Raw genomic sequence first — 15,313 nt, forward strand, 5'->3', positions numbered from 1 at the left:
TTTATTCATACTTCCCAGAACAAACAACTCTGCACTGCTTTTACACAGATAGCACACAAATCTAACATACGTCACTTGTTGTGAAATAAACAGAACAGGGATGGTGAAACCACCCAGCAGTTTCAAATTCTTGGAGTATATATATTACAAACTGAAAAGAACAAGAGTCTACAGCTCTATTACACACCAAAGTTTGTGGTCAATCTTCAAGCATATTAGTGTATCCATCCGGACATGATAGTGTGATGACTTCTAGGGTAAAATCAGTAGCCAGACAGTTTTGTCATACTCTCAATTTAGACTGCATTACTTTTGTTAGTAGTACCAATGACTAGAACAAGTTCAGTTCATAGTACAAATGTCAATTCCGAACCAACACCAATTGAACCATTTCTGAAATCTCCTTTCTGTTTTTACATGAAACTAACTTGTGACTTCAACACCACTACATATAAGACTTTGGCGAATGGATGTATATAAAAGTTCTCCATACTTTCTGTGGTTCCATGTCTTCATGGATTATAAACATGTTTCTTCAATTAGAAATAGGGTATAGTGTTTGGCAAATAACAATTTCTGCAGGATACGAATTAGTGTTGTTCCTAAATGACACTTGAATGCAATAGTCTCTTTTGCCATGCCATTGCTTGTTTCAGATGTTATATGTCTGTTATGTTCATTTGTATGCAAATGGCTTCTTACAACTTATTTAATTCTTCATTGTTTTAGACTAATTCTCAAATATTAATGGGTTGCTGACCAAAAATTAGCAATTTTTTGAACCTAATTTGACCTAAATTAGAGAGGGATTTGACCTAAACCTAGCAATAGAGAGAAGAAGAGGGCATGGCCGGGAGGGAGGAGAGGAGGAAGAGAGGAGACGAGAGGCAGAGGAAGGAGGGTTACCTGACCACGATGAGGTGGTGGCCGGAGCGGAGACGACGAAGGGCGGAGACGGCGAGCTTGGGGGAGGCGGGGATAGACAGCAGGGAGGTCGCGGGCCTCCTCTCCTGGTGGACGTGGGGCCTCCTCTCCTAGTGGACGTGGGGCGGCGCCGAGGCTCCAAGTCTCCGGTGGCTCCGAGCGTTAGGGAGGGAGGCGAGGGAGGCGGCGCTCGAGGGGGAGCAAGGGGAGAGGGAGGCGGCGGGGGCGCGTGGGCAGCTGCGGTGGACGGAGGGGCGGCAGCGCTCGAGGGGGAGGAAGGGAGAGGGAGGCGGCAGGGGCGCGTGGGCGGCTGCGGCGGACGGAGGGGGCGGTGGCGTGTACGGTTGGGGAATCTGGCGAGGGAGGGAGTTTTGCAAAAAAAGAATAAAAAAACAACAGTAGTGGCGCACTATGAGGCCGGTGCGCCATTACTAGTTAGCACTAGTAATGGCGCACCTTGCCTTAATGCGCCATTAGTATCTTCGGAAAATAAGAAAAAAAATCACTAGTGGCGCACCGTTTGCCTGGTGCGCCATTAGTGTCTTCCACACTAATGGCGCACCTGCACATGGTGCGCCACTGCTATATAGTAGTGGCGCACCACATGACAGGTGCGCCATTAGTGCCCATTCCATCTATAGCCCTTTTCCTAGTAGTGTTGATTTAACCAAGAGCCCATATTACTTTGTCTTCTTCCTTGAATTGAATGCTTGCAGATTCCAGCTTAGTCCAATGCACGTGCACTATTATTATTATCCACACCGTTCGGTCGTGCAAGTGAAAGGCAATAATGACGATATATGATGGACTGATTGAGATGAGAGAAGCTGGTATGAACTTGACCTCTCTTGTTTTTGTAAATATGATGAGTTCATCGTTCCTGATTTAGCCTATTATGAATAAACATGTTTGCAATGACAACTAGAGATTATAGTTGCTTATGCCATGCTTAATTAGCTAGGAGTTTATAATGGTTTACCTTGCGTGCCAACATGCTATTAAAATGGTTGTGATGTGGTATGATAGGGTGGTATCCTCCTTTGAATGATTCGAGTGACTTGACTTGGCACATGTTCACGCATGTAGTTGAAACAAAATCAACATAGCCTTCACGATATTTATGTTCATGGTGGATTATATCCTACTCATGCTTGCACCTGGTGTAGATTAATTTTTAATGCATGTTCATGACTGTTGTCACTCTCTCAGTTGGTCGCTTCCCAGTCTTTTGCTAGCCTTCACCTGTACTAAGCGGGAATACTGCTTGTGCATCCAAACTCCATGAACCCCAAAGTTATCCCATATGAGTCCACCATACCTTCCTATATGCGGTATTTACCTGCCGTTCCAAGTAAATTTGTATGTGCCAAACTCCAAACCTTCAAATGAAATTCTGTTTTGTATGCTCGAGCAGCTCATGTATCAACTAGGGTTGTCTGTATCTTCCATGCTAGGTGGGTTATTCTCAAGAGGAGTGGACTCCGCTCCTCATTCACGAGAAAATGGCTGGTAACCTGGATGCCCAGTCCGATGATCAAAAAGATCAAAGCAAAACAAAATAATTAAACAAAACTTCCCCAGGATTGTTGCTAGTTGGAGGCACTCGTTGTTTCGGGCAAGCCATGGATTGATGCTTGTTGGTGGTGGGGGAGTATAAACTTTACCATTCTGTTTGGGAACCGCCTATAATGTGTGTAGCATGGAAGATATCGAGATCTCATAGTTGTTGCATTGACAGTGAAATTATACCGCTCAAAATGTTATTCATCTCCATTTCAAAATCGAGCTCTGGCACCTCTACAAATCCCTGCTTCCCTCTGCGAAGGGCCTATCTATTTACTTTTATGTTGAGCCATCACCCTCTTATTAAAAAGCACCCACTGGAGAGCACACTGTCAATTGCATTCATTATTATTAGTTTATACTGGGTATGACTTGACTGGATCTCTTTTACCATGAATTACAATGTTTAGTCAGTCCTTGATCTTTAAAGGTGCTCTGCATTTATGTTTTGCGGTCTCAAAAAGGGCTAGCGAGATACCATCTTGTTATATCATATTATGATTGTTTTGAGAAAGTGTTGTCATCCAAGTTTTATTATTATTGCTCTCTAGTTGATTATGCCATTGATATGAGTAAACATGAGACCTAAGTGTTAATGTGAATATGGTTAGCTGAATATTTGAATGCTGGCTTTACATATTTACAACAACAAGAGCAAACAGAGTTTGTAAAAGTTTTTCTTTATCACTTTCAGTTTGTCACTGAATTGCTTGAGGACAAGCAAAGGTTTAAGCTTGCGGGAGTTGATACGTCTCCGTCGTATCTACTTTTCCAAACACTTTTGCCCTTGTTTTGGACTCTAACTTGCATGATTTGAATGAAACTAACCCGGACTAACGCTTCTTTCAGCAGAACTGCCATTGTGTTATTTTTGTGCAGAAACAAAAGTTCTCGGAATGACCTGAAAATCAACGGAGATTACTTTTGGAAAATATAAAAATATTGGCGAAAGAATCAAGGCTAGGGGGGCCCCACCCTACCCACGAGGGTGGGGGTGCGCCCCCTCCCCCTGGGCGCACCCCCTGCCTCGTGGCCCCCCCGGATGTCCACCGACCTCAACTCCAACTCTATATATTTGCTTTCGCGGAGAAAAAAATCAGGGAGAACCTTTCATCACGTTTTACGATACGGAGCCGCCGCCAAGCCCTAATATCACTCGGGAGGGCTGATCTGGAGTCTGTTCGAGGCTCCGGAGAGGGGGATTCGTCACTGTCGTCATCATCAATCATCCTCCATCACCAATTTCATGATGCTCATCGCCGTGCGTGAGTAATTCCATCGTAGGCTTGCTAGACGGTGATGGGTTGGATGAGATTTACCATGTAAACAAGTTAGTTTTGTTAGGGTTTGATCCCTAGTTTCCACTATGTTCTGAGATTGATGTTGCTATGACTTTGCTATGCTTAATGCTTGTCACTAGGGCCCGAGTGCCATGATTTCAGATCTGAACCTATTATGTTTTCATGAATATATGTGACTTCTTGATCCTATCTTGCAAGTCTATAGTCACCCATTATGTGTTATGATCCGACAATCCCGAAGTGACAATAATCGCGATACTTCTTGGTGATGACCGTAGTTTGAGGAGTTCATGTATTCACTAAGTGCTAATGCTTTGGTCCGGTACTCTATTAAAAGGAGGCCTTAATATCCATTAGTTTCCATTAGGACCCCACTGCCACGGGAGGGTAGGACAAAAGATGTCATGCAAGTTCTTTTCCATAAGCACGTATGACTATATTCGGAATACATGCCTACATTACATTGATGAACTGGAGCTAGTTCTGTGTCACCCTATGTTATAACTGTTACATGATGAACCGCATCTGACATAATTATCCATCACTGATCCGATGCCTACGAGCTTTTCACATATTGTGCTTTTCTTATTTACTTTACCGTTGCTACTATTACAATCACTACAAAACTACTATCATTACTTTTGCCACTGTTACCGTTACTTCCATACTACTTGCTACTAAATACTTTGCTGCAGATACTAAGTTATCCAGGTGTGGTTGAATTGACAACTCAACTGCTAATACTTGAGAATATTCTTTGGCTCCCCTTATGTCGAATCAATACATTTGGGATGAATACTCTACCCTCGAAAACTGTTGCAATCCCCTATACTTGTGGGTTATCAGGCTGGGATTGGCCAGGTCAGTTATAAAGAAGCATTGTGTCACATGCTTAGCGTGTACCCATGGCTCATTTTTGGCGATGATGTTAACATTCAGGGAGTGCTCTTCGCGTCGGGTATAGACATGGTGGTGAAATACTTGTTTTCTCTTACGACGTCCTTGACCCATCTGACACAGAACATCGTCGCATCGTGCATTCCAGCATAGTCAAGCTCCCAGGTCTCTTTGACCCTTCCGTAGAATCTTTCAATTGTGCCGTTGGCATTGGTCACGCATTGAATTATCACCCCTGGAGTTCTGGTAATCACTGTCCATGTCTTTGGCCTCCGTGTAGAACATGTACCCATTGATATCGTAGGACTGATAGGTCGCAATCTTGGGCGTGGGGCCATGTGCTAAGGCGTGTATAAGCAATCCGTCCGAACTGCCCTCTTCCGGGGGATTTTCAAGAACTTGCTCTTTGATCCAACGCAAGAAAGTGGCGTTGTGCTCTATAGTAACTTCGTCGTCCATCTTGAGCATCCCCTTATCACGGTACTTCTTTGCGATGCTTTCTTTGTGCCATGCCACATAATCATCTACCACATCTAGGTGTTGTAGCACTACTAAGTTAGCCCTATCAAAGTCGTTCTGTCGATCCGAGTAGTCCATGTGCAATTCCCTCTGGCTGTTGTTGTGACCATCTCCTTCGAGCTTCCCACCGTGCTTCTTGACGGGCAAACCAACAACAGGGTCTCCGACACTTATATAATTCTTGCAAAAGCAGACGCACTCATGCGTCAGATACCCCTGGAAGATGCTCCCTTCGGGACGGGACTTCTTACGAATGAATCCTTTGATGACCCCATTCATCCTCTCAAACGGCATCATGCTGTGAAGGAATGTCGGCCCGAGGTCGATGATGTCGTCCACGATGTGGACACACAGATGCACCATGACGTCAAAGAACGTGGGCGGGAAGTACATCTCAAGCTCACATAGTATGAAAACGATCTCTTCCTGTAGCCTTAGGAGTTGTGCTACCTCTTGAGCATGCGTTGGTTTTCCCTTGAAGAGGAAAGGGTGATGCAGCAAACTAGCGTAAGTATTTCCCACGGTTTTTGAGAACCAAGGTATCAATCCAGTAGGAGGCTACACTCAAATCCCTCGTACCTGCACAAACAAATAAGAACCTTGCAACCAACGCGATAAAGGGGTTGTCAATCCCTTCACGGCCACTTGCAAAAGTGAGCTCTGATAGAGATAATAAGATAAATATTTTTGGTATTTTTATGATATAGATTGGAAAGTAAAGATTGCAAGATAAAATAGATTGGAAACTTATATGATGGAAAATAGACCCGGGGGGCATAGGTTTCACTAGTGGCTTCTCTCAAGATAGCATAAGTATTACGGTGGGTGAAGAAATTACTGTCGAGCAATTGATAGAAACATGCATAGTTATGAGAATATCTAGGAATAATCATGTATATAGGCATCACGTCCGTGACAAGTAGATCGAAACGATTCTGCATCTACTACTATTACTCCACACATCGATCGCTATCCAGCATGCATCTAGAGTATTAAGTTCATAAGAACAGAGTAACGCATTAGGCAAGATGACATGATGTAGAGGGATAAACTCAAGCAATATGATATAAACCCCATCTTTTTATCCTCGATGGAAACAATACAATACGTGCCTTGCTGTCACTGGGAAAGGACACCGCAAGATTGAACCCAAAGCTAAGCACTTCTCCCATTGCAAGAAAGATCAATCTAGTAGGCCAAACCAAACTGATAATTCGAAGAGACTTGCAAAGATAACAAATCATACATAAAAGAATTCAGAGGAGATTCAAATATTGTTCATAGATAATATTGATCATAAACCCACAATTCGTCGGATCTCGACAAACACACCGCAAAAAGTATTACATCGAATAGATCTCCAAGAAGATCGAGGAGAACTTTGTATTGAGAGCCAAAGAGAGAGAAGAGGCCATCTAGCTAATAACTATGGACCCGAAGGTCTGAGGTAAACTACTCACACTTCATCGGAGAGGCTATGGTGTTGATGTAGAAGCCCTCCGTGATCCATTCCCCCTCCGGCGGAGCGCCAGAAAAGGCCCCAACATGGGATCTCATGGATACAGAAGGTTGCGGTGGTGCAAATAGGGTTTTGTGGTGCTCTCGGATGTTTCAGCGTATATGAGTATATATAGGCGAAAGAAGTCGGTCGGGGGAGCCACGAGGGGCCCACGAGGGTGGGGGGCGCGCCTACCCCCTGGGTGCGCCTCCCTGCCTCGTGGCCGCCTCGTTGCTTCCTTGACGTCCACTCCAAGTCTTCTGGATTGCATTTATTCCAAAAACAACTCTCTCGAAGGTTTCATTCCGTTTGGACTCCGTTTGATATTCTTTTTCTGCGAAACACTGAAATAGGCAAAAACAGCAATTTGGACTGGGCCTCCGGTTAATAGGTTAGTCCCAAAAATAGTATAAAAGTGTATAATAAAGCCCATTAAACATCCAAAACAGATAATATAATAGCATGGAACAATCAAAAATTATAGATACGTTGGAGACGTATCAAGCATCCCCAAGCTTAATTCATGCTCGTCCTCCAGTAGGTAAATGATAAAAACAGAATTTTTGATGTGGAATGGTACCTAGCATAATTCTCAATGTAATTTTCTTTATTGTGGCATGAATGTTCAGATCCGAAAGATTCAAGACAAAAGTTTAATATTGACATAAGAGTAATAATACTTCAAGCATACTAACAAAGTAATCATGTCTTCTCAAAATAACATGGCCAAAGAAAGTTATCCCTACAAAATCATATAGTCTGGCTATGCACTATCTTCATCACACAAAATATTTAAATCATGCACAACCCTGGTTTTAGCCAAGCAATTGTTTCATACTTTAGTATTCTCAAACTTTTTCAATCTTCACGCAATACATGAGCGTGAGCCATGGACATAGCACTATAGGTGGAATAGGTTGGTGGTTGTGGAGAAAACAAAAAAGGAGAAGATAGTCTCACATCAACTAGGCGTATAACGGGTTATGGAGATGCCCATTAATAGATACCAATGTGAGTGAGTAGGGATTGCCATGCAACGGATGCACTAGAGCTATAAGTGTATGAAAGCTCATCAAAAGAAACTAAGTGGGTGTGCATCCAACTTGCTTGCTCACAAAGACCTCGGGCAATTTGAGGAAGCCCATTGTGATGCCCCCTATTTGACCGTACACTAATCATGCACGCAAATGTGTACGACCAAGATCAGGGACTCACGGGAAGATATCACAACACAACTCTAGACACACATTAAAATAATACAAGCTTTATATTACAAGACAGGGGCCTCGAGGGCTCGAATACAGAAGCTCGAAAGCACAAGAGTCAGCGGAATCAACAATATCTGAGTACAGACATAAGTTAAACAAGTCCGCCTTAAGAAGGCTAGCACAAAAGCAACACGATCGAAGAGGCAAGGCCTCCTGCCTAGGACCTCCTAAACTACTCCTGGTCGTCGGCGATCTTCACGTAGTAGCATCCATCGGCGGTGGCATCTGGCTCCAAGGATCCACCATCTGGTTGCATCAACAGGAAAGAAGAAAGAAGGAGGAAAAGGGGTAGCAAAGCAACCGTGAGTACTCATCCAAAGTACTCACAAGCATCAGATCTATACTAAGTATGCATTGGTATCAAATGGAAGGGTTGTATCTCTGGACTGAACAGCAGAATGCCAGAATAGAGGGGGAAGGCCTAGCCTATCGAAGACTAGCATCTTCAAGCAGCTCCAAGCATCTTGCAGCATGTAGAAGAGTAAAGAATAGCAGTTTATAATTAACAAGCAAGTTGTAACATTAATGCCCAGAGATCCTTCCTCGACTCCCTGTGAGAAAGCAATCCTGGAGCCACATATCTCAAGTATCAATTTGTAGTTGTATAAGATCAGGATATAAGTCTGAACGTCCATTACCGTGGACACGGTATTCGAATATATAACTTCCCTGCAGGGGTGCATCACGTTACCCAACACGCTCGATCACTCTCTGGCCGGACACACATTTCTGGGGTCAATGCCCGCCCTCGGAAGATCAACACGTCGCAGCCCGACCTAGGCTCAGCAGAGAGGTCCCCGCCGGTCTACATCCTAAGCACTCCGAGGTCTGGGCCCATCGCCCGTTGCACTCCGGGTCATTGTGCGCAAGGGGATACTAGCACCACCCGTGAAGTGGATGGCACGATCCGGCCCGGCCACAATACTGAACTGGACGTCTGACAAAGCTTCGGCTGATACTGCGACGTCGAGGCCCATAACTCTTCTCACGTGGTGATTAGTGCGTAAAGGCCAAAGGCCAACTCAGAACAAATACCCAAACCATAGTGTATTATTAGCTTGCGGAGACGAGCAGAGACTCACGATCGAAAGTGACCCCGTCGCCCCGTCTCGTCGACTTACGACAAGGGCCTAGAATGCCCGGCCATGCCACGTAACCATCTTGCGGGTGCTCTCCGGGCCCGCCCGACTTTCACCAAGGTCTCAAGTAAAGTCAAGGTAACTGTGTGTCCAGACATCAAGGGGAAAACTCGAGGAATCACCCCCGGAGGATTCCACTGGATATAATCATTAAGGTGAACGTAAGAGGGACCACCCTTGAGGTTCACACTTGAGGTGTTGAACGACAGAGCCGTATCGGGAATGGTTAAAAGAGGAAATCACCCTCGATGACCACGACCGAATAGCTATACTACAGAATTATCATCAGGAGTGCGTTATGAGGGATCACCCTCAACACTCGATAGTAGCTCTGCACAGTCGAGCAACAAAAGGGGGCGTGATGTGATGTGAGGTGTCGGGCTCTGGTCGTTGATCACGCTGATCGAGTCTTCGATGATGAAGCAGGGGCAACAAGGACAAGTGGGGGTCACTGATGGATCACTAGCCAACCTATACTAAGCAGTTTAGGATAAGCAGGTAGGTAACAATAAGCAGGTACAAAAGCAGGCTATGCATCAGAATAGGAGCAAACAATAACAGTAGCAAAATCTAATGCAAGCATGAAAGTATAGAATGGGCGATATCGGGATGATCAAAGGGGGGGCTTGCCTGGTTGCTCAGGCGAGAAGGAGGGTCGTCGTCGACGTAGTCGATCACAGGGGAAGCAGCAGCGGTCTCGAGGTCTACCGGAGAAGAAGAGGGGGAAGTAACAATAAATACACGCAAACATAAGCATAACAAGACAATAAGCGGGGCTAGAGGTGTTCTAACGCAGTGCTACACGATACCGGTAAAGAGGAATAAAATCCGGGAAAGTTTTCCCGGTTCCGGACGTTTGTCAGACAAATGAAACGGAGGGGAAATGTCTGACGTTGGCTATGCTAGGAATGTGTGGCGGACGAACGGACCGTGTATTCGGATTCGTCTCTCTTTTCTGAGCAACTTTCATGTACAAAGTATTTTCATCCGAGTTACGGATTATTTTAAACTAGCGGGTGCACCCGCGCATTTGCGCGGCTAGATTTTGATAGTTTATTCATTACCTAGTATGCGGTTTCTTTTAGCTTTGTATATGGTTCTTTGTAACTCCATCTATTCTTCACTTTTTCATCTATTTTGTCCTTTGATGCTTTCCTGGACTAACAACATAGGCTATAACATTCAATCTTACAATATAATTACTATACTTATATATCTTGGTAATACAAATAGGTTGGCTCAATATATATCTGATATGCTACCATCCCCTATTTTGTGGATAACTTCTTCCTTCTCCTAGGCTTTGCTTCTTGTGCTTCATCATCATCTTCATTCCTTGTATTTTTTACTTTTGTTGTAAAATATTTCCCTTGCTTTCTGACAAATTTGTCTCCGTGCATTCATCCTCTGAATCATCAGATATTACAATAGGTCTTAGTCTCCTTTTTTGTCACTGCGAAGTTCACATGACGACGATGATATTTTGTCCTGACGTCCATCTTTTCTTGATTGTAGTTCCATTACTATCGTCTAGTTTCTCTTTAACATGCATCAGTTCACATGATAATTTGGTAGCTGAAACTTTATTATTTTTTGGCTGCAAAATAAATATGAATTTTTGAAATTAGACAAAAGTCTAAAATTTTAGAAGTGTGTAATGTGAATAAATAAACCACCTTTTTATCAAGCATGTGGTGCTTGTTCGTTCCATGTTTTAACACGGTGCCCACCTCATCGTCCATCAATTCCTGTGTAAGATTTATAGTTAGAGAATTGTAAACACGATACTTTATTTTTAAAAGAAAACACCTTTACCTTAGCATGTGTACGCGCACATTTGCAAGGCTAAATTTTTAAATAAAAAGTGGTTAGTAAAAATTGTCTCCATTTATATTTTGTAAATATTAGTATGAATGTTGCTTGGGTGTTTATTGAGAAGTACCTATTATACCTTTTAGCTTCTTATACGATGCTCATAGGGGTAGGGTGTACGTGTATGTTTATAGTGGTAAGTGTATGCGCGTATATATGAATGTTTGCGTCTGTATTGTGTTAAAGAAACTTGATAGAGTATGCATGTGTGTTCATAGGGGTGAGTGTATGCGCGTATATATGAGTGTTTGCGTCCGTATTGTGTTAAAAAAAACTTGCTTATATATCTTCGTATCTATTATTTCCACATTGTGATAATTGCTGTTATTTTATTTTATACCCACCCATCATTTTTACTACTACTTACTTTGTGTAGCCCGTGTATCAATTATAACGGGATGCTATAGGCCTAGTGGTTGTGACGCGGGTCCATTTGAGTCAGTAATAATGCTACCACTGCAGTTTTTATCTCAGAATAAACATACGTATACATGTTACCCCTCCCTCCAGGCTTCAGTAAAAAAAAGTCCCCTGTTGGCTTCGCTCGAAAAAGAAAAAAAGTCCATCCCCACCAGGCTACACATCCAGATGCGCCACCGCGCTACCGCCTCCGATTCGCAGCCGGGGATGGAAGATGTCGTTGCTGGCCTTCACAGAAGTAATTCCCATGCTACCTAGCTCTACTCGTTGGTTCTTTTCCTCTAATTTCTGTTTGCGAACATAGGATGCAAGCCCTAATCATGGCGATTGGCGATCCGGGGTGGACCAAGAAGCAGGGTCGAACTCTTTGAGTTGGGTGTTAGGTCGTTGGTAGCAGGCCATTCATGTCACGGCGGCATTGAGAACAAAAAAATGGTTGCTGGAGGGAGGCTGATTGTGATGGATCTGAGGCAGAGGATACACACCGGCCATGGTCCATGAGAAGTATATATCGGAGTATATCCGTATAAGCACATTGGGGGAGAAATAGCTATTTGCGGCCTTTTTAGTTGCTCATGTTTTTGGATTTGTACCAACGTAAGTGCTGTACTTCATTGTGTCCTTTCTAATGCAGATTATCTTATGTGCTTCCTTCTAGGATATTATATTAATCTTGTGTTTTAGGAGATGGCTATGCTATTGAAGATTTTCTCATGGACGTCTTAAATTGAAAAGGCCATAAGCTACCAGTTCTCGTGATAATTTGGTAGCTGAAACTTTATTATTTTTTGGCTGCAAAATAAGTATGAATTTTCAAAATTAGACAAAAGTCTAAAAATTTAGAAGTGTGCACTGCGAATAAATAAACCACCCTTTTATCAAGCATGCGATGCTTGTTCGTTCCATGTTTTAACATGGTGCCCACCTCATCGTCCATCAGTTCTTGTGTAAGATTTATAGTTAGAGAATTGTAAACATGATACTTTACTTTTAAAAGAAAACACCTTTACCTGTAAAAGACCAATAAAAGTGCATGTATGAATGTATTTGAAAAGAATTACAGTTTGCGTCGCACTCTTATCATATGATAAGATTCTTCTTATCTTGGTAGCTGTCAAGTACTCATACTATATCTACGTAAATAAATAGTCTGTCTTTACTATTCGTAAGCTACTCAATCGATCTTTTGGATAAATTCCTTGTTTACTTAGGCCTCCATTTTCCATAGGCAATATCAGAGTCTTCATCTTCAAGAGTTGCAATTACTTTTTACTTTTGCATGCACCAGTTTTTTGTTCTCGCAGGTATTTTTGCTTTCTTTCTACAACTCCACGTCATCTAATAATACAATACATCTTCGTTTAGCATAGTCATTGAGGGGTCCATGTGATGATGATATTTGTCTTAATGCCTATCTTTGTTCAGCATAGTCCCATTAATATCGTGTGGTTCTTTTTTCTTAGGCACCAGTTCACATAACCTTTTCCTTGGTCGGTCATCATTATTCTGTGACTGCAAAATGAAATGCATTTAAAAATAATACATGCTTAAAAATCTAAAAGTGTGTATGGTGAAAACATTAATCTCCCTTTTAGCTCGCATGTCTTGCTTCTTCATTTTTTGTTCCAACACGGTGTCCACTTTGTCATCTATCAACTGTTTGGCATACTGCAAGATAAGCCAGTGAGGAAGAACAGAAAAGATAGTACTTAGTTAATTATTTTGATGAATTAAATGCACCTTACCTCCTCAGCTTTATTGTTCAAGTACAACATCTCTAGCAAGGCATAAATCTTATTTTTACTGCCTAGTTTTGCTTGCCAAAAATAAGATTACTGCTGTTGAGCTTGAATCTAAAGATAATTTAACCTCACCATTAGATGACAGACATCGCACATCTGAGTCTTCATCGTTAAATGTTGTATTTTTGACTTTTGCTTTGATGTGTTATTAGTAGACCAGAATAGATAATGTTTCATACTTGTGAAGAAGTTCTTGAATTTTGGATATATCTAGATCCCTACGTAGTCTTGTGGCACATGTTGACTTTACGCACAAACCCATCAACAATTAATCTATTACATATTTTTGTTTTGTAATTAAAAGATGAGATTTCGAAATTATTGGACTTACAATTGCATTTTTGCACCATTGTTTAGGTCACTGTAAGGATGGTTTGGTTTTGGAGTACATATTCATCCAAATAATAAGCAAACATTCCGATATCGTAACTTTGGTTTCAGCCGAAGATGTTAAGCCTGAAAATTTAATGCCGACCGCAATGGAGGAAGTTAGAACTTAAGACATTGGTATACACTCTGCACTTACTCTGGTATTGGAAATTAAATATCACGGATATAGGACGGTTTTGTGTTCTTTATTTTTTTTTTGTTCCACATGCTTCATCTGGGTAAGTAGTTCGATGACATCTGTCAATTTGGTGATTAATTACCTCATAGTTATAATGATTGATTAAACAAAAATCTGATTTATAACTGTAACATACCTGAGCATTGCTTACCTTTATATGCTTCTTGTTGTAGTATGACCTTGGTATCGGACTCAAAGTAGTAATTATGAAAAACTTTCAATAATCCTACATCTGTCAAATTGGTGATTAATTGCCACATAGGTAGAATGATGGATTAGCCCAAAATCTGATTTACAACTATGACATACCTGAGAATTATTTATCTTTTTGTATGATTGTTGTAGTATGTCCTTGCTAGCAAACTCAAAGTAGTAGTTATGAAAAACTTCTGATTATCCTTTCACCTCCTTTCTCTGTGTATTGTATGCAAACTTTTTTCTAATATCATTGTTCAGCGGGCCATATTTTGTGCCTCCCACAACCTATTGCTAAATGAATAAATATATTTCTTAGTTATCCTTTGATTTATAAGTATCCATCTGATTTTTACGTATGGTAGCATGAGTTGTTTGGTCCTCTATGAAAATAGCTACTCCCTCTATTACGAAACATATGACGTTTAGGCAATTCAATTTGAACTGCTTAAACATCATATATTTCATAACAGAGGGAGTACTATATACTTATCAACTATTGTTTGATACAGTACAATAGTCCACATTTCAAATTGTATATAATAAACCCGCTCATCTGTCAAGATCACATCAAGACTCAGTCATCGATTGTTTTTGAAACAATAGAATAGTCTGCAATTAAATATGTATAGCATAAACCTGTACATCCATCAAGACCACATCAAGGCTCATAAGTTCATCGGTTGTAGGATTGATTGTATCCCATGTTCTCGTTACTTTCACTAAAACATCCCAGTTTTGGTCTCTTGTTGAAGTTTCTCAGCTTCTTGTATTCCCTAGCGTTTTCACTTCAAAAGGATTAAAACGCATTGCTTCAAAAGGATTGAAAAAGTTGTTGTCAATTGATAACGTAAATATGAAGATTTTAGCTGAAAAAGTGAGTTCATAGTAATAATAGTTACTAACCTTGTTGATTCAGGTGAGAAGGAAACTCAGATGGCTGGGTGTAACTTCTGTAGAAATCGAGTTGCATACCACTTCATAATTTGGGCTGGCTTCGATATTTGTTGTGCGCCGAGTCTGAACATCTCGCGTCAGAGTCTGTTGGCTTCTATTGTCCTGGTGGTGGCATAGTTGAGTCATGGCATCGTAGAGCTGGTTGGCTTCAGTTTTCTTGGTGTGGCGCAGAGTCGTGAGTTGCTGGGTATCTTAGATTTCCATGGTGGGCGATGGCTGGGTGTAACTTCTGTAGAAATCGAGTTGCATACCACTTCATAATTTGGGCTGGCTTCAATATTTGTTGTGCGCCGAGTCTGAACATCTCATGTCAGAGTCTGTTGGCTTCAATTGTGCTGGTGGTGGCATAGTCGAGTCATGGCTTCGTAGAACTGGTTGGCTTCAGTTTTC

The 15,313-nt window shown here is 41.9% G+C and overlaps 1 long non-coding RNA gene across 1 annotated transcript; it reads right to left on the bottom strand.

The window, feature by feature from the left end:
• Positions 1-12,431: 12,431 nt before the first annotated feature.
• On the bottom strand, positions 12,432-15,054 carry LOC123069266 (uncharacterized). Its single transcript, XR_006432414.1, has 2 exons — positions 14,873-15,054; positions 12,432-14,778 (listed from the first exon to the last, which is right to left on the bottom strand). It is a non-coding gene; the product is annotated as an uncharacterized lncRNA (long non-coding RNA).
• Positions 15,055-15,313: the final 259 nt, after the last annotated feature.

Source organism: Triticum aestivum, chromosome 3B, assembly GCF_018294505.1.
Source record: "Triticum aestivum cultivar Chinese Spring chromosome 3B, IWGSC CS RefSeq v2.1, whole genome shotgun sequence".
NCBI classification, from domain to species: domain Eukaryota; kingdom Viridiplantae; phylum Streptophyta; class Magnoliopsida; order Poales; family Poaceae; genus Triticum; species Triticum aestivum.